The 20,092-nt window shown below is 44.7% G+C and overlaps 1 protein-coding gene and 1 long non-coding RNA gene across 2 annotated transcripts in view; one reads left to right on the top strand and one right to left on the bottom strand.

The window, feature by feature from the left end:
- The window catches only part of Bach2 (BTB domain and CNC homolog 2), a 335,948-nt gene that overhangs the window by 55,407 nt on the left and 260,449 nt on the right, over window positions 1-20,092 (bottom strand). The window lies entirely within an intron of this gene.
- Window positions 1,306-6,862, top strand: LOC118578464. The gene is made up of 3 exons (XR_004944260.1): window positions 1,306-1,430; window positions 5,050-5,879; window positions 6,551-6,862. It is a non-coding gene; the product is annotated as an uncharacterized LOC118578464 (long non-coding RNA).

Raw genomic sequence — 20,092 nt, 5'->3', positions numbered from 1 at the left:
AGCAAAATGCAAGACAGAAGACAATCAATCAAGATTAAATACAATGATAATCAATCTGATCCACAGCGATTTCCATCTTACATATGGGAGAGAACACGCTCTTGCTGAGGGAGACTATTGAATGTTGGGGACCCATGAATGCTAAGAGTTCCCTAAGCTGATGAGCACTTATGCAAATCATTTACAGACTCCTGACCTTAATAGCCATGTTGGACTCTAAGATATTAAACTACAAAAGCATCAGAAAACGTTGAAGAAAAGTGGTTATATGTGAGAAAACAATTTTAGTGGCCATTTACTATTTCCCCTCAACTCCCCTTTAAAAACTGCATAGGTTGGGCTGGGTGTAGTGGCTCACACCTGTAATGTCAGCACTGGGGAGGCTGAGGCAGGATTGTGAGATTGAGGCCAGGCATGGTTACACAAAAAAGATCTTGTGCCTACTTGGGTGGTGGCTAATACAGAAGCTAATAACCATTCAAAGTGCTGAGAAAAAGCGACAGTGTGTGCTCAGCTGTAGAGGGGGGCATATATACCAGTCTCCCTTCTCCCAGCCTCTGGGAGCAGAGGAGGAGGAGGAGGTGTAAAGAATGTAAGAACCGGGGGATAAGGAGGGGTAATGTGTGCGGTGCTGTCCCCCGGACGTGACCGGAACTCATAGCAGTATGGTTATCTGCCCAAGACTTGTACAAGATCTAGCCAGCTAAAAACTCCAGCATAGAAGGAAGAGGGGCTCCCAAGGCCCCCAGCCTCAGCTGAGGAGCTACTGGCAGTTGATGACCGCTAGAGAAGGGGAACACTTTTCTGCGGGGCCAGTGCTTGTCAATGTCCTGGTGCATGACTCTACACCCATGTGCTATGGGCAGCACCGACTGGACGACTTCATGTGTTAAAAAAAAACCAAAGAGGACATGAAGTTTGGAGGGCAACGTGTTGGTGGGAAGTGAGAGAGTAGGGGTGAGGTGGAGGATATAATCAGCATACACGAAACATGAACACAATGTAAAGCCTAAGTCAAAAAGTGAAAAGAGAAAAAAAGAGGGATCCTGTATCTAAATAAATAAGTAAGTGACGAATACCAGGTCAGGGGAACCTATGTGGAGTCTCCAACTTCACCCTTCCTGAAGTCCCTGTCACCTGGAGCAGGTGACGTCATCACAAAGGGCTACACTGACGTCCTCTGCTCTGACCTAACAGGGTGGGGTAGAGCTCCGCCTAGGAGCAGTCAGCAAGCAGAACACCTAACACCGAGTCTGTCGCTGTGGGCGTGAGGAAAGGTGGTACCGGGCTGGAAGGAAAGTGAGGCTTACAGGAAAGGGTTTCTCAGTGGCAGGCGATGGCAGCGCGGCTGAAACTGATGGTCTGAGGAAGTCAGCTCATGGAGGAGAGTGGATGATGGACTGCTGAGGTGGTGGCCAGAGGAAGCCAAGGTAAGAAGTGAAGTGGAGGACTGCAGCGTGCTGGGGAGGTGGTGGTGGACAAACAGAGGTGGGAGGAGGGAGCCCGTGACTCTCAAAGCTTAGCCAATGACTGAGGGAAGTGGATGCAGAGATCCTCGGCCAGGCCCCAGGTGGAGTTCTAGGAGTCCAATTGTCGAGAAAGAGGAGGGACTGTAAGAGTGTGAATTGTTGAGACCAAGATTGGAAAAGCACAGGGATAAATAGCCAAACTAATGGAAACACATGAATTATGAACCAAAGGCTGTGTCGCCCCCAGCTGGATCAGGCCCTCTGGATAAGTGAGACAATTGAATAGCTTGAACTGTTTGGAGGCACCCAGGCAGTGGGACCGGGACCTGTCCTTAGTGCATGAGCTGGCTGTTTGGAACCTTGGGCTTACACAGGGACAATTTGCTCAGCCTTGAAGGAGGGGACTGGACCTGCCTGTACTGAATCCACCAGGTTGAATTGAATCCCCAGGGGAGTCTTGGCCCTGGAGGAGTTGGGAATGGGGAGGGGCTGGGGGGAAGGTGGGGATGGGGGTGGGAGGGGGGAGGGGAACCCATGGCTAATGTGTACAATTAAAACACAAATATAATAAATTAAAAACAAAGAAAGACGCGAGGATCTCATGGCAGCAAGCACAGAGCCCCGAGTTAAGCGACCGGGGAGTGGGTAGAATCAGCTTCCCCAGAGTCTTTCCCATGGAAGTCTTTTTCAGATTGTTTAGGTTCTGTTTCTAGATGCAGACAGAATCTATCAACATGTTCCGCACTCAGCTCCAGATAGACATCAGAATTATATGGCAATAGCCAGGCTTCTCAGGTATATTTTTAGATGTAACTCCAGCTTGTACAAATCATAATACACATGTGGTGACCATTTTGTGGGTCACAGAGCTTTCATCTAAGTGCTATTACTATGGTATCTGCTCCTCTCAGCAGCCTGGTGATTGATGTGAAGATTCATAGTCTCATTTTGGAGGTAGCTGTTCCGGGCAAGTGCAATGCCTCTCTTGAGTTTACACTCTAATTTTACACTGTCCAGCTTAACAGAGTGGTCCTAACAAGTTCTCTTTTCCAAATTCCTTCTAAATGTGTGTGCCTATTTTGGTTATTCCTCGTGTGTGTTTAGGGGTGGGCATTTAAAACCCAAGAGGAAGAACATGGCAGCGGGATTATAAAACAGACCCCGGCTACCGCACAGCCAATTCTCATCCATCCCCTTTGCCTGATTTTGCCTCGCCTGAGTTTCTGAGAGCCCCAGTTTAACATTTGGGGAATATCCTAAATATGTCTGGGAAATCCCCTCCTCCTCATCCTTTCAAATTTCTCCACAAGGCAATCAACTGAACTGAATGGAGCCCAATCCTTGTCCAGATTCCACAGCTTTTTAAAAATTTACCCATTCAACAAATATTTATTGAGTACCTACTGTGTCTAGTCACTGCGCTAGGACAGAATGGTCAGCAAATCAGGGACAAAGTTTGAGCTCACACTCTAGTCAATATGATAGTCAGGAGCTATGAGTGGCATTTAGCTCAACTTAAGAAAAATGAAAAATTAAAAGTGTGGTTTCTCAGTCATACTAGCTGCATTTCGAGTGACAGGCAGATGGCTACTATTCTATGGTGCCTGTTCCCGTCTTTAGAAAGGTGGCCCCTGCTCCACGCTGAGCTACAGCATGAGGAGGTTCATGAGCACAGCCAGGATGTCGCTGGAAGACACATTAACAATTTTAGGTCTTTTCTATCTCCCCCCCCCCCCCCCCGCCCCCATCTTTAAAAGTCAACTCTGCTTTCATTTCACGCCCTCCTAACTTTCTTATGGCCCGAAACAACCCTGCCATGGGCTTCTTTTCTCTGGTACTTTCTATGCCTTCTGTCCAACTGCTGCCTAAATAACCTCTAGGCTCCCACCTGCCCATCCCTCTCAGCCTGGCATTAAAGGCTCTTTCTAATCAGGCTCTACAGACCTGTCCTTCCAACTTCCTGCCCTGCCTTTCCCTACACTATACCTGAGCAGCAGAAATGAGGATGCAAATGTTCCCCAACTTCCCTGTCCCTTCTGTGGAAGAACATGTAGCTTACAAGGAAAAAGAGCTGCAAACTCAGGCTTAACCCACGAATGACACTTGCTTCTTTTTGCCTTCTGAAAACAGGTCTTTTACTTTATGGTTCAGACTGGAACTCATTATGTGGTCCAGGCTCATCTTGAGCTCATGACAATCTTCCTGCATTGGTTTCCCATGTGCTGGAACTTAGGTGTGCACCACCACACTGAGCTATGAGTTATACATGTAAATAAATCCAATCATCTATATAAAAGTTCTTATAGATAGGCTGAAATCACATCACCTCTTTATTGTGCTATCCATGTTCACAGTTTTGGAAATGCTTGGGTTAGGAGCCTGGACAAGTATACTTGCTGAGCCCTGAGGGTGAAGGACTTTGGCCATGGCTTCTCCCGCTGTCCTGTGTAAAACAGGAGAGAACTGTGTATGATTCCCCTGGGGTAGGGAAAGGGCACTGTGGAGGGAGACGTAATAAAAGGCAGCAGAGTGCTGGAGGGCATGAGGTGTTGGGCCCTTATCCACAGTAGCTGCAGTACTCCTGGGTCAGTGAGAGAGGAAGGAGCAGAGTTGACAAGGATCAGAGGACTTCCCAAATGTCTACTGTGTGTCCCGTGGTTTGGAAGAAAGCATATAACTGAGAAGCCCCTGTCTCCCAAGGACTCTCTTCTCTGGAGAGGTTGATGGGAGTCTGGGTTGGTGGGTGGCAATGGGGGTGGTCTTTGGCTACAGCTTTCAGGCTTAGTGGTGACAGCCCATCTCCCCTCTGTTTAGTTCAGAACTCTAGATGTTGTGAGGAGGTGGTCAGGTAAGGGCAGGCTGCTAAGATTCTTACATCAACAACGAACAGACATCCAACATCCAGCGATCCTCACAGAGTCCAGGGAGCAACACAAGGGCTGCCTCTGGGGCCAACACATGAGATCATCTCAATGATGATCAGGAGGGATGAGCTGCCAGTATCTCCACAGCCTTTGCCGAAGTCTTTGTTTTCCTGAAAAAAGGGAGGAAAGTCTGACTCCTGAGATATTGGGGATTTGATGTGACTCTTTTGCCATTTTTCTCTTCCTTCTCCTGTATAGCTAAGCTCTGAAAACTGGTGTTGAAACACTTCAGCAAGAAGCCAGGCAGTTGAAAGCCGTCCCAACAGCTATTAATGGTTGTCATGTGCAGGCAGACACTGGGGCTGGCAGGAAGGGAGCCAAAAAGAATTCACAGCAGCATCTCCCAGGATTCGGTCATTTGGGATGCTGAAGGGAGGAGCCTGAAGAAGGGAGTGCAGCTATTTGAGAACAGTCCAGGGGCTGAGGACTGTGGCTGAGGACTCTCAGAATTGCTGCCTCTGAGAAAGAAATGAGAAAATGGGCCCAAGCTGGGGAGACTGGTGCCAGATGTGGGAAGACCCCTGTTCCCTGCCCGTGGAGTGCTAGATTGTGTACTGGGGTAGTTTTGGAAGAATGGTTCTTTCTGGGGTGTTTTCAGTCTGCTTTTCTTCTGTGAAATGTTGAGCCCATTGTCGAAGGGTGTGTTTCGCCTACAGAACCACAGCCTTGCCTGATGAGGACTGCCTCCTGAGGAGTTTTTGATCAACTTGCTTTCGATGGGATTTGGAAACTCAACTTTTGATACTGTCCCCTAAAATCCAGCCTCCATGTCTGCTTTGTGATTATATTCAGTCTTTCCATGTATTACTCCCAGAACTTCATGGGATGGCTCCTTCTCACTTTCTTTAAATGTTTATGATATACACACCAGAAGAAGTCTTTTTCTGGCTCTCACTCCATTGGAGTACACACACAGCACTGTGGATGCTCCCACGATGCTCTCAACGGGTAGAACGTAAGTCTTCAACGACACGTCCCTCTGAGCTGTGCTTGGACCTTGCTGGGCTTGGCACCAACCACTCAGAACCCGGACAGGAAAGCGGCAGATGACTCAAGCTTGTCTGGGAACAAGCCATGCCAAAAGAACTGCATTTTTGGTTTTGATGGCAGTACTATTGAGAGAGTGCAGTAGACACAGCATCCTGGGAACTCGGCCTGGCAACTCCCACCTCCTGGGTCACTCTAAGCACAAAAAAACGAGGCCTGGAGGACAGTCAAATCAAGCCGTCAGCAACTGGTTGGTGAACTGGGGTCAATTTCAACCTGGGAGAAGTGTCGTCAATGTGACCCAGCTTTCCCTTCTACCTTGTTTTATTTAACTTCTATCTTGGACCTAGAAATCACCTGTTAACAAGTGGTGAGCTACTCAGGCAGGTGGAGTGGAGATCCCCCAATGAGGACCACAGGCTGATGTTATTCGCAAATGCACACATTCAACTGAAGAAAAATTGATGCAAAATCCTGCAGTGGGATAAGAAAACTCAAGGTATAAGGACAGGACAGGAGAATTCTAGCTCTGACAGTTTCCAGGAAACCCAACACAGTCCTAGGCTACAGTAAGAGAGACTCTGAGTTCGAGGCCAGCCTGGTCCACAGAGTGAGTTCCAGGACAGCCAGAGATATACAGAGAAACCCTGTCTTGAAAAAAACAGAAAAAAAATGAGAGAGAGAGAGAGAGAGAGAGAGAGAGAGAGAGAGAGAGAGAGAAGAGAGTTAGGAGGAGAGGGAGAGAGAGAGAGAGTTAGGAGGAGAGGGAGAGATAGGAGGAGAGAGAGAGAGAGAGAGAGAGAGAGAGAGAGAGAGAGAGGAGAGAGAGGGAGAGAGAGAGAGAGTTAGGAGGAGAGGGAGAGATAGGAGGAGAGAGAGAGAGAGAGAGAGAGAGAGAGAGAGAGAGAGAGAGAGAGAGAGAGAGAGATAGGAGGAGAGGGAGAGGGAGAGAAGCCACTTGAGGCAGTTGGTCCCAGAACTGCACGTGAGGAGCCGTCCAGACTCACAAGAATCATGACCATCACTGAATCCAGATCTCAGGTGGTCCTTGGAGCGGGGATGCTAAACTCCATGAGAGGGGGATTTATGGAGACCCATGTGAGTCTGTCTTTAGGGAGCTAATGGACTATCATGCAAAGTTGAGATTTAATTTGCTCTCTTCCACTCCAGGGGCCAGAAACAGAATAGCAACTGAAGACATAGAGGAAAATCTCTGCTACACACAAGGGAAGACATTTTTAGTAACCCAGTTAAGGAGACTGGAATGCGTTATCTTGAAAGCTGTGAGCACTCATTGCTGGAAGAGTTGATGCAGAGTCTGGAGGGCAACCTCTGTCATTATTACAACTCCAAACTGGCTGGGAGGTCACACGCTAATATGCCTTATGTTATCATTATTTTCATTATTAATCATTATTCTTACTGTAGTGCAGGGGATTGTGCATGTTAGGCTGGTACTCTTCTGCTGAGCAACAGCTCCTGGCAGGCCTTGTTTATTTTGTTTAAATGTACAAAGGATTCCCTCCCCCTTTTCTAATTAAAAATTTTATACAATGTATTTTGATCATGGTTTCCCCTCCCCCAACTCCTCCCAACTCTTTCCCACCTCCCTACCCACCCAACTTTATGTTCTCTCTCTCTCTCTCCTTCAAACAACAACGGCAAAATCATAAAGGGGGAGAATCAACAAACCAAACAAAAATTCAGTAAGATAAAGATGCTCAAAAGAAACAAAAAAATCCACATGCAAAAAAAACAAAAACAACAACAAAAAAACCAAAACCAAAACCAAAAACCAAAACCAACAACAACAAAAAAACAACAAAAACTATGGAGTTCATTCTGTGCTTCTGACTTGCCTTATTAACCGCTAATCTTTGATGTTCCTTAGCTCACGACTCCAGAGTCAGAGTGGTGTGGTCGTCCTAGTACTCCTGAAACAGTCCACACAGTAAGGGAGGGGAAGAAGGAATGCATGATGCTATTTTCATTCACTCTGGATATCACTGGCAAATACACTGGCTAGTGAGCTGACAAAAGAGACTTCCCCAGCTCTCCAACAAGCATAAGAAAGACACCTCCACCAAGCTACCTTAGGCTGGAATGTTGTCCCAGTCCAACCAGTCGGCTAAGATCACAAACAATGTAGAGAGAAGACAAGGAGCCTTGATAGGCTCGAGTGCCAGGCGGTATTAGAAAGGAAAGGTGCCAGTGATTTCCTGCGCTTTCAAAGGCCATCATCCCCAGTCAATAGAAATTCAATTGCTTGGCCGCAGGACCTTAAAACCAAATAATGCAGACTGAGTTATCTCAGTTTCAAGACATTTGTAAGGCATTATTTTCACACATTAGTTTCCTTCTCTGAACAAACCTTCTATTTAGACCTGCCGGGGGAGCAAGTGTCGTCAGTCAGGCACACGGGCCTATGAGTTAGTCACACAGTTAGCAGCAGGCCCTGTCTTGTATTTTCCTGCACTCGACATAATGACTGAGCCATTTAAAAATATCCTAAGTGCTTTACCCACCCTGTGGTTCTATACACCTTGCAGCGGCAGGGGAGAAAAAAAAAAAAGAGGAAAGCTTTTCCTACTTAAAAATCTCTAGGCAGTCCATAGCCTTAATCACTTGGTCACCTCATCTATGTTAATAATCTCTTGGCCACATTTTAGGACGGAGCCAGGAAATACTGAAATCTTTGGTAGCAACAGGAAAAGAAAGCAGATCTAATTGTAAGTAGAAAGACCAGGGGAGGGGAGGCAGTGACGTGACTGAGGTGGGGGTGAAGCACATAGTCTAAAATGAGTGCTGACACCCACAAACCCTAATGAAGACAGGGCAGAACTTAGGGGGTGCAGCACTATACATGGGAAAGGCTAGCGTGGTTTTTTGAAAGCCTAAGACCTCTTTTCTGGATGTCTCCTATTCTAGCTCCCGTCCAGTTATCTATTCCGGGCCAGCAGCTAGCACTTGACCTGGGTTGGAATTTCTTCCAAGTGTAAGTTATGGGTCTGAATGCAAACTCTAGACATAACATTGAAGCGAACAATCCACCAAGGCCTCACAGAGCAGTGGGTAGCGGAAGGACCTTATTTTGACACCGGCCTCTGATCATCGATGACCACATTAGTGACAAGGTTGACCTGTCAGTTCTCTAACGTAAAACAAGGAGAAATGCTTGCAAGGCAATCAAGATTTTAAAAAAAGCCTTTCTTTTTAGCTGGCCCAGAACTCGTGACTCTACTACCTCAGCCCTCTAAGTGTTAGTATTACATGTGTTTACTACCATGCTTGGATTCAGAAGTCTTTAATTCGACTTCAAGATGTGTGCAGTTCGGATTTCTAGAACCATTTCATTGTGGCACTATACCTAATAATAAAACCAGCTGCAAAAACACGGTTCTCCTGGCAGAGAGGTTTCAAAGCCTGTCATCCCCCAAGGGTCCTTGTCAAGTCTATGAAGCACATACTCCAAAGTCCATCGGACGGCCTCTCTTCCTGAAGAATTCTCATGAAAAGCCTTCAGTATTTCTTTTTTTGGGGGAGGCAGGGATCTGAATAAATAAGTCAGCATCATTTTAAGAGCAGACTGATGGAATCTTGGAGGGCGAGTAGAAGAGGCAAAGGAATGCTAATGAATAGTGTCCACGCTGCCAGGGCCCGCTCTCGAGGAACAAAGTATGCTTAGAATGCATGTCTCTCATGGAGCCATTTGTGGGGCAAAGAATGGAGGGAAAATTGGCTTAAAAAAAAAAAAATGAAAGACAGCCTGTGAAATCTAGTGGCAGGTCAGAGGTCACTGGCAAAAAAATGTCTGGGAACCACTGTTCTACTCTGGCTGAACCTTTCACGGTTACACCCACCAACTCCATGTCACAGGTCACGGTGCAGAGGGCCATGTCCTCAGCGTCATGTCACTTCTCTTTCTACTGGAAATCCCGACAGACCAAGAGCAAGAGAAACATCCTTCATAAGCTCTGTGTGGGGAATAGGACCTGAGGCAAAAGCCATCACACATGGAAGTTAATGTTCTTATCTGAGCTGGCAGATCCCAACTTTAAATCAATTTGTAAACTGAAAAATTCTAGTACAAGGTACCCCTGATTATCATATTGTGAGATATCCAGCAGACCCCAAAACCTGTCTTGTCCCCCTGTTGGATGGCTCAGTCTGTTACCACTGTTTGCCTACTTACGTTGCCACCAGCCTACCCTTTGTTGGCTTTAGTTCCTAAACAACTGGAGGCCTATTCAGAAAGTTCCCCCAGCTACGTGTCTCCTCTCCACCTGGCTTCCTGTACAGGTTTTCCCATTTCAGCTAATGGCAAGTTTCAGCCTTCTGTCTTTCATCCCCTAATGGACAGTTAGCCTGGATTTTTCCCTCTCTTTTTCTTTGCATTCCCCTTGTGCAAACCACCTTTCTCCTGGACTGTCACAGGGGACACTATTCTGTTCTGTTCTGACCCTTGGAAGGCAAGTCTCAACTCTGAATTTAAGGCTGCCACTTAAAAAGAGAAGTTACAGTATATCACCATTTTTCTTTTTGAGTACATGAGCGCATGCGAGTATGTGTGTGTGTGTGTGTGTGTGTGTGTGTGTGTATGAGAGAGAGAGAGAGAGAGAGAGAGAGAGAGAGAGAGAGAGAGAGAGCGCAAGCAAGCATGTATGTCCCACCCTGCATATACGGAGGTCAGCAGAGTACCTTGGGTGTCAGACCTTGTCTTTATTTTGTTTGAGATAGTCTCTTGCCCTGCACCCCCTATGTGTATGCCAGGCTCGTTGGCGGGTGAGCTTCTGGGAATTCTCTCATTTCTGCCTCCAATCTCCCTGTAGGAGCACTGAGATTGAAGATACATGTTCATGACTTTATGTACGTTCTGGGGATTCAAACTTAGGACCTCACGCTTGCATGGGGTGGTCTGAATGAGAAAGCCCCACCCCTTGCCATAGGCTCATATATTTGAATGCTTTGTCCTTAATTGATTTAAGAAGAATTAGGAGGTGTGGCCTTATTGGAGAAGGTGTGTCACTAGGGGTGGGATCTGAGGTTTCAAAAGCTCACGCCATGCCAAGCTCACAAAAGCTCACATCTCTCTGCCTGTCTGTGTACTGCCATTCTTCCCTCCATGCTGGTCATGGACTAACACTCTGAAACTGTAAGCACTTAAATGCTTTTCTTTATAAGCCGCCTTGGTCACTGTGGCTCTTCACAGTAACAGAACAGTAACAGAGCACGGCAGGTCACTCACTCACCAAGCTGTCATCTCTTTCCGTTATTTGTTGACTTAATGACTGCCATTCTGGAATCTCAACTTAATTCAGATTTGCTTTTCTCTAATACCAGTGAGCTTCAACATTTTCTCAGGTTTATCGGCCATCTGTATCTCATCTTTTGAGAACTATTTCACCAGCTCAGTTATTGATGGTGCCGTTTGAGTTCTTGTAGCTTTCTGAGTTCTTCACATATTCTAGGCATTTACTGGCTGTCACATGGACAGCGGCAAAGACGCTCTCTGGTGCTACAGGCTCGTTATTCAGTCAGCTGGTTCCTTCGCTGCACAGAAGCCTTTTTAGTTCCATGAGGTCCCATTTGCTGGCCTTATTCCCGGAGCAATTGGGAGTCCTTTTCGGAAAGCCCTTGAAATGGTTTCCCTAGTTTTTTTCCCCTCAGAGCTTCAGGTGCTATATTAAGGCCTTTGACCCATTTGCTTTTTTTTTTTTTTTTGTACAGACTGAGAGAGAGGGATCTAGCTAGTTTCATTCTTATAGACATGTGGCTATCCAGCTTTCCCAGCGCCATGCTGAAGAGGCTGCCTGCCTTCCTTGGCTACACTAGCTAATAATGCCACTTGTCTCTCAATTACTGTCTGCAATACTATTCTGTGTTATTTGCTTCTAGCACTCACTGCAATTTAAATGGTCACATCTTCTTACTTGACTTACATGCTAGATACAGGTCCACAAGAGTACTAGCTCACCATGTTTCCCCAGGGCTAAACACTGCCTAGAATCCCAACTCTTCTCCCCTCCTCTCTCCCCTTGACCTTCTTCTTCCTCTTTCCATCCTCCCCCCCCACTTCCCCCTCCTTTTCTCTCCGCTCCTTCACATGGGAATCTCACTTAGTTGCCAAGGCTAGCCTCAGACCCTAGGCTCAAGAGGTCTCTGTGTCTGAACCTTTCACGTAGCTGAGGCCACAGGCACGCGCTACTGACTTGTCTCTTGAACAAACATGGACTTCTTGAACCAACAGGACACTTTATAGAAAAACAAACAAATAAACAGAACCCAAGTCCATTATTTGTGCCCCCCTCCTATTGTTTTTCGAGAGACAGGGTTTCTCTGTGTAACATCCCTGGCTGTCCTGGAACTCACTTTGCAGGCCAGGCTGGCCTTGAACTCACAAAGATCCTCCTGCCTCTGCCTCCTGAGTGTGCCACCACTTCCCGGCCGGTGTGTTTTGTCCTAACTTCTTTTTGTCAAACTGGAAAATTTCAATTCACAGAAAAGATGAAAGAGATGTATATCCATCTATATTTATCTGTGATCCTGGAAGGAGATGGCTTTATGCTAAATTACTAAATTTTGCCAAACTTTATTCCCTCCTTTCTTTATATATATATCTCTATACATGTAAGATCACTAGAAACCTTGCCCCCCCTGCCTCCCCAACCATCTGAGAGTAGAATCCTAACAGTCCGATTTCACTTGCGAGGACTTTACTGTGCATCTCCTGAGAATAGGGACTTTTGGTATTACCTAGTGGAAAGCTATGCTGATACCACAGTAACCCCACCAGACGGCCTATATCCAGTCTCCGTCGCTCTAGGGACCCCCTTCAGAGTCCTGTCTCAGTGCAGGCCACATGACACCAGCGTTTGGCTTTGCCAGCCCCCTCTACTCTAGGACAACCCTTCACATCATTCTAGTTCATTCTAGTTGTCTTAAAAGAATAGTCCACAGATGATATATGCTAATAGCACTGTGATAAAGAAGTTCTTTCTCTGTCGTTAATTAATAAAAAATAAAAATGAGAAAATAAAAAACAAAAGTGAATTCATTTTCCTATTTGTTTTAAAATTTCCGGCTTGTTGATTATCAACTGTTAAAATATATTTCAATGGTACTTTGTAAAATATTTTTAAGTGGTTCCAAAGTGAACACCACATTCGAAGGTGTACTCAGTTTCACTCTCATGCTTGACCACGCACCGTGTCTACACACTCTCTGAAGTGGCCTTTCCCATTACTTTCCCATCCTTTCTGCTTCATTTTTATGGAAGGTGTCTGTGCACATACAAATGTCTATTTGTAAGCCACACATGCATGCACCATTATATTAGTGAATGCAGTTTTATATTGGAATGCATATTACTGTCCCTTGTGTCTTGCAAAGGGCAGCCTAGCATGCTGGAGACATGGAGGGAAATCCCCTTCATTCTTCTAGGACTCACAGGGGACAGTGGTTCCCAGACTTGGATTCAGGCACAAGGCAGAGAGGGAGGAAGGCAGGACTCTAGTGGTCTAGGCTTCTAGGACCTGGTGCAACTTTACATTTTCTTTTTTCAACAAAGCACAGAAAGGATGAGAATGGCCTCTTTCGAAGGCTATTTTTCAAGTGACTAGTGTAAAAACCAACACATCCTTGAAACAGCAGCTATCGGAGATATTCCATATATACCCCATGCCTGAAGTCAGCCTGTGGATGACATCTGAAAGCACATGCACTTACAGATGCTTATGTGTGACTGGAAATATCCACAGAAACCCACTTCCCCTCTAATCTCAGGACAGTTACCCCACAGAGGAGGAGGTGGGGTGCTCTTCACACCCTCCCAGCCTTCTTCACACTCTCCCAGCATTTCACTTGAAGGCCACAGCTTCCTTCTCTGGGGATGTTCAGAGTCAGAGCCTGAACTAAATGCCCTGAAAATAACACTCACTATTTCCAGAGGCAGGGGAAAGAGAGAAAGAGACAGACAGAGACAGAGAGAGAGAGAGAGAGAGAGAGAGAGAGAGAGAGAGAGAGACACGGAGACAGAGATGGAGAGAGAGCACTGAGAAGACAGACAAGGAGGCAAAGGTTTCAATGTTGCAGGTAAAGTTACATGTAAACCAAGGTCTTCCATTTAGAGTCATTTTCACATATTTATTTGTATAGAGGTGTGCACATCAGAAGACATTTGCAGGTGTTGGTTCTCTTCTTTCACCATGTGGGTCTCAGGGATTGAACCCAGGTCCTCAGACTTGGTAGCGAGCACTTCTACTCACTGAGAAATCTTGCAGATGCTGAGCCCTCTCACAGACCAAGAAAGAACAATGATCTAGCTCAGTGGTTCTCAACCTATGGGTCAAGACCCTTGGGGGGGGGGATGGAACATCCCTTTCATACAGGTCACATATCCGATATCCTGCACATCAGATATTTACATTACAATTTATAACAGTAGCAAAATTACAGTTATGAAGAAGCAATGAAAATAATTTTATGGTTGGGGGAATCATCACAACATGAAGAATTGTATTAAAGGGTCACAGCATGGGAAGGTTGAGGACCACTCATCTAACTTTTTCTGCTGTGGGCGTGGTTTTGGATAGAGTCTCAAGTAGCTCAGGTGGGCCAGGATGACCTTGAACTTGTGATGGCCCTGCCCTACTACTGGAGAGGCTGGGATGGCTAGCTTGTGTGCCATCACCCCAGGTTTAGAATGCGATCAAGGATTAAATGCAAAGACTCTGGTGCAGCAAATGGTACTCGGCCCGCTGACCCTCAGCACCTCTTGCACTTTCATGTTCGAAGGAACTAGAAGAAATCTAGGTTTGCCTCTGGGGATGATTTTCATTTAACCGCTGAGACCAAGCATATTCAGCTGAGACCCAAAGCTTAAGTGTTTTAGGCACCTTGAGAGCCCTGAACAGCAAGAATACAGGAAAGATGGCTGCACACTGACGCCTTAGGAACAAAACCCATGAGCTGCAGAACCTTTGAAACCACACAGGAAGCCATACTGATACTGCATTTTAATTTTTCCAGGGCTATGTCTTAGACTTCATCTGACCTTCATTCTCTTCTAATAATCCCATGCTATTATTACACAAATAAAGCAATGGGCACAGTAGAGTGTTAGAAAACACAGAAATCTGGAGGTGGTGGTGCTTGCCTTTAATCCCAGCACTTGGGAGGCAGAGGCAGGCAGCTCTCTGGTGAGTTCAAGGCCAGCCTGGGCTACAGAGAGAGTTCCAGGACAGCCAGGGTTACATAGAGGAACCCTGACACGAAAACCTAAAACCTAAAACAAACAAACAAATAAAAATGCAAATAAACAGAAACATCCACTGTTTTCCTGCTCTTAAGCATTTTACCAGTGCTGACGCTTCAGCACGTCCCTCCGGGTCCTCCCTGCGGCCCCGTGCACACACTCACCCTGGAGTTCCTAATCAGACTGAGCTCACACTGAACATCGCTCCTCATTGTGCCCTGTCTCATCATCACCTCTCATCTAATAGGCAGACCTTTTTGAGTTTTTCCAATTCTCCCATCGTGCCCTCTGTAACTGCCTAGTTCAAGCCGGTCATCGCCGCAGCCCTCTGTTTTCTACGGCCCTTGCATCCCATTTAATCTGGTCAGACCCATTTCTGTGTCACTGTTTTCCTGAGGAAATCAGGCTGTTTCTTTTACAGAATGTCTCTAGATTTGTCTTGTTGCTTTTTCACAGTGTTGATATCAAAAGCATTAAAGGGATCAAATTATAAACTGTACTTCACAAACATTTATACCATAAGATACCTAGTGACAGTTAACCCTAGGAGTGAAGTGTAATCAATCAATTCCTGAGTTAGCGTAACGACAGTCAGATCCTCCAAGCTTCTGTGAAGGTGAGTGCAGGTACTCATACACCCTTGACCAAAGAATGGTCCCCTCTCCCAGGGACGGGAGTCTGCTTAGAATGAGATGTAGACCGGTGAGGGAGAAGGGGACAGCTGTCCAGATCTAGCCAGCCAGACCAGGTGAATCAACCCTGATGAGCAGCGGGGGAGAGAGGCTGAAGCCAGACCACCCTCATATCAGACTCTGTGCTTTAGTGTACAGACCTGACTTTTCCCTTGTGAGTGAAGGGGTCAAGGAAGAAGACAGGAAGTAGAGGGAGGATGTGCACTGTTGGTTGCCCTGGTTTTATACTAGTGTTCACACTAATCATTCACCATATGGTTTTGAATTTTAAAATTTCATTTATTTATTTATTTTTGTGTGTATATGTTTCTCATGTTTGTACTGGGAACGAATTTAACATTGTTTAATAATAATTCTTAATATTAATGGTGTCAACCACCCAATAAAGAGACACAAACTAACATATTGGATCAGAAAACAGGATCCATCTTTTTGTTGCCTCTAAGAAACATACCCCATGATCAATAGTAGACACTACCTTAGATGATAAGGATGGAAAAGGGTGTTCTAAGCAAACTGGACCAAGAAGCAAACAGGCCATTCTAATACCCGACAAAACTGAATTCAAACCAAAACTAATCAGAAGAGATAAGGATGGTCACTTAATATTCATTAATGTTAAAATCCAACAACAGGAGATTACAATCCTAAGCATATATGTACTAAACACAGGAACATCCAATTCCAGAAAGCTGCAGATTGACCCAAGCTCAGCAATAGTGGGTGATTTCTCATCAATAGACATATCACTTGGAAAAAGGTTAGACTCTAGGAGTCAACCAACATCATAACAAATGGGCCTAACAGACACCCACAGAACATCCTACCCAAACAATAAGGAATACATGTTTTGTTCAGTAGCCCAGGGGACTATCTCCAAAGTAGAATCATAAAAACACACTTTCAGACAATCATAAAAACATATTTTAAAAGAAAATCGATCTTATACCAAGCTGGAAAATAAAAGAAATTGATGAATTTCTAGCTATATACAGCCTACCAAAGTTAAACTTAGATGAAATAAATACTCTAAACAGACTCATAATGCCCTGTGATATTGAAGCAGTAATTAAGGATCTCCAAAGTAAAACAATTCTGGGCTCAGATTGATTCCGTGCAGAATTCTACCAGACCTTCAAAGAACTAATACTCCTCAAACTTCTAGAACATGGAAAAGGAAGGGACATTTCCAAATTCCTTTTATGAAGCCATCATCATCCTGATACCAAAACCAGACAAGACTCAACAAAAAACAAAATTATAGACCAATATCTCTGATGAACATGGACACAAAAACTCTGGAAAACACTTGCAAATTGAATTCAAGAACACATAAAAATATTATCAATCATGAAATCAAGTAGTATTCCTCCCAGAGATGTAGAAATGTTTGACGTAAATCACTCAGAATAATCCACCACCTCAACAGACTAAAGGATAGAAACCATATGATCATCTCGGTAGATGCAGAAAAGGCCATTGACAAAATCCCACACCCCTTCATGGTAAAAGTCTTGAAGAGAATATAAGCACAGGGAACATGTCTCAGCATAATACAGGTAATATACAGGGAGCCCACAGCCAACATCATCCTAAACAGAAAAACTCAAAGCATTTCCAGTAAAATCAGGAGTAAAACAAGGATGTCCACTGCTTCTCCTCTGCTTACTTTGTGTTCTAATAGTTGGTCTACTTGAAGTCTCAAAGCAATAAGACAGATGAAAGAGAGAATAGAGAAAAAGTAAGAAAGGGGAAGTCAAAGCACCTGTACTTTCAGGAGACAGGCCTCTACCTCATCCTAAATATTGGTGGGCCATGCTTGTAATCTTTCTGTCATCCATCTCACTTGCAAGGCACAGTTTAGTTTGCAGGTCTCCTTGCAGATGCAAGAGACACAAGACTACCCCCAGATAGTCCGAAGAACTCCGTGAGAAAGAATGCCAGCCCAAACAGAGTAGGCCCTTGAGGCTAGCTAGCAGCTCATTTCCTTGTCTTTTAGCAACGGTCTTTTCTACCCTTCTCTTTCAGAAGTTAGCTAAACAACTGCAGTAGAGATTTATGACATCAGAAGGAGCTCCTTAGACACATCCTTTTCTCTCCCTCTTCAATGCTGCTGAGGACTGAACCAGTCCTTGTACCTGCTGGGCACATGCTCTACTTCCAATCTCTGAAGTGACCCATTCACATTCCGTTCTGACCTGGGCTGCTCAGCACAGCCCCGACACACAAGTGTAGTCACTGTGTGCATGATTCTGCTCTGTTCCACTCAGCTCTGGCTGCTAATGCTGCTTTCAGGGATGATGTTATCACTATCACTTTTAGGAAGAATAATCTATCATTTGGTTTTGTACACAAGGAATAATTTTTTTAAAAAAATCAATGGAACAAAAAGATGGCTTATAAATAAAAAGGGAACATGAGTAGTAGTGATATTTATTACCAGCTTTTATAAAGAAAAGTAAGATTAAAGAGTGGCTACTTTACCAAGGTGGAAGCCTGCAAATGTGACCTCCATCTTTTTTAGATTTTCTCTAAACTTGGGAATCTTTTATTGGCTACAGTCCAGCATTTCTCTTCACCCTCGGGCCAACATTTCAGCTTGGTTGGGAACAGCTGTCAGTATTTCTCTTTGCTGCCAGTCAGTCAAAAAATGTGCTCATGTTGGAGGCTTGGCTCCAACCCACCTAGGGTGCAGAAAGCATTAACGTTTTCACAGCCAGGCTTCCCCAGGCTGTGCGTGGAAGTCCACCTCAGTCAGTAAGGTGCACAGGACCACTTGAAAGTGGCCCAACGTCAGAGGGACTTTCAACACATTTCAGAAGTCTATGGCAAAGTGATGAATTTTACTATGTGCACCAAGTTAACCGGGACAAAAGGAACACGTTTGGGGTAACAGGAAATGAAGAGCACCAGTACATAATAGTACATAATTGCTCCAATTCTTAAAACAAAACAAAGCAATCCTTTATGTGGCCTGGGGATTTGGTTAAGAACTAAAACACACAGTGCTTGGCATTAACCAGTGAGTGCACGTAAGTCTGTGCTCCTAAGAACTGAAATCACTCTCTTTTTAAATTGACAACCACACATCACTCCCTGCTTGGATATGATACATTTTATTTAAAAATCCCTGAATTAATTTCCTGGCTCACTGCATGTCCGTTCGACCAAGATTGCAAGGTGTTCATATGTAAGAAGGCCGTCTTTCAAAGGCTTTCTGTGTTTATGACTGCACACCCACCAGAAATGCTGTGAACATCCTCACAAAAGAGCCGAAACCTGCAGCAGTCTGGTGACATTCCAAGTTTTGAATGGAATGTGAATCCATTAAGATCATTAGGTAACTTCATTGATATCCTCAAACTTGTGCCAGATGTTCAAACTGCCGAAGAAGAGACGGAACGAAACCAGGCTCCAGAACCCCAATTTTGGGTATTTTTGTACGGAAATTGTGTTTTCTTGTGACTTGCTGCAAAATCACACCATGCCTTCCCTGTTTAATTGCAATCTCAGTTTTCAGGAAGCAAAGAGAAACAAGATACATAATTTAAGGGTCTCTCCCATTGGGGTTTTCGCCTGCACAGCCCTGCACTTTCCCTGGCAAGGTGGGACAGGCAATGACGGAGTGAGAAAGCTGTTCTAAGAAGTGCTGGATCAAATGAAATGCCACTACATCATGAGCGACTCACCCATCCACTCGGGAGTGAGTACTCGGCAGCCACGAAGCCACACTAATTGGACAGTGGCTTATTGCCAGCCCCTGTTGACATGACCTACAATTCCCTGGCTGCCAGCCACCCTGTCTCTTTATCACCCCCCCCTCCCTCTTTTTTGTAATCTGGTTGGGAAGTGAAATAATTTTTAAAAACTCTCTCAAGTGCTATTTAACTTCTTATCATGAATTAAAAGTTTAATTAAATACTCTGTTAGAGGCCTGGGTCCTATGATTAAATATGACAAAATAATAGTTATGATTACTGATCAAGTGAGGAACTTTATAGCTCTGAACTTTGTCTTCAAAGCTATTATTAACTTTAATTGAAACAGCTAAGAGTCTCCATTATAGGAGAAAGAAGGAAATGTAAGGGATATTTTGCTCATACACAAAAAAAGTTTAAAATTGAATGAATACACAATTATTTTACAAAATCTAATTTGAACAACACTATGGTTGAAGAGCGTGTTAGAGCTCCATATCAAATGTTGACCACTGTGGTCATTTTATATCAAGGATACACAGGTATAATGAAAAGAATCCTTTAAAATGCCTTTGAAATCAGGTCACTTAAAAATACTTTTTATATGGCTCTTGGGTTTTGGTATATTCAAGTCCTGCTACTACGCCAAAAGAGGAACATGTTTCTGAATGTTTCTTTAAATAGGGTGCACTGGCCTCAGGATTTAAAAAAAAAAAAAGCAACAGGTTTGAAAACAGCTTATGTGTCTCATTTAAAATTAGCTGTTGCTGTGGCTGTCCGCATTGGACTCTCCCTGCTGTTAGAAGCATCCTGCCGCCTCCAAAGAGAGCATCCTTACAGCCCGAGCTCCCTGCCCAGGGCTTTCCTTTCATTCACCCCCACTGAGACCAAGGCCCCAGTTCCAGGGCTGGAAGTCACCTTTGCCTTACTATAAATAAATTCTGCCTTTAGGCATTTCAGCATTATCAGCACTCGGTTCTAGCACTTGAAAACTTCCTACTTGCCTGTAAGTAGTTGCTTGGAATATTCTGACTTCTTATTTATTTGCTTTTTTTTTTTTTTCATCTCC

This window comes from Onychomys torridus, chromosome 2 (assembly GCF_903995425.1).
Source record: "Onychomys torridus chromosome 2, mOncTor1.1, whole genome shotgun sequence".
NCBI classification, from domain to species: Eukaryota; Metazoa; Chordata; class Mammalia; order Rodentia; family Cricetidae; genus Onychomys; species Onychomys torridus.
Note: the sequence above shows the minus strand (reverse complement) of the source record. Positions and strands in the feature narration are given on the sequence as shown.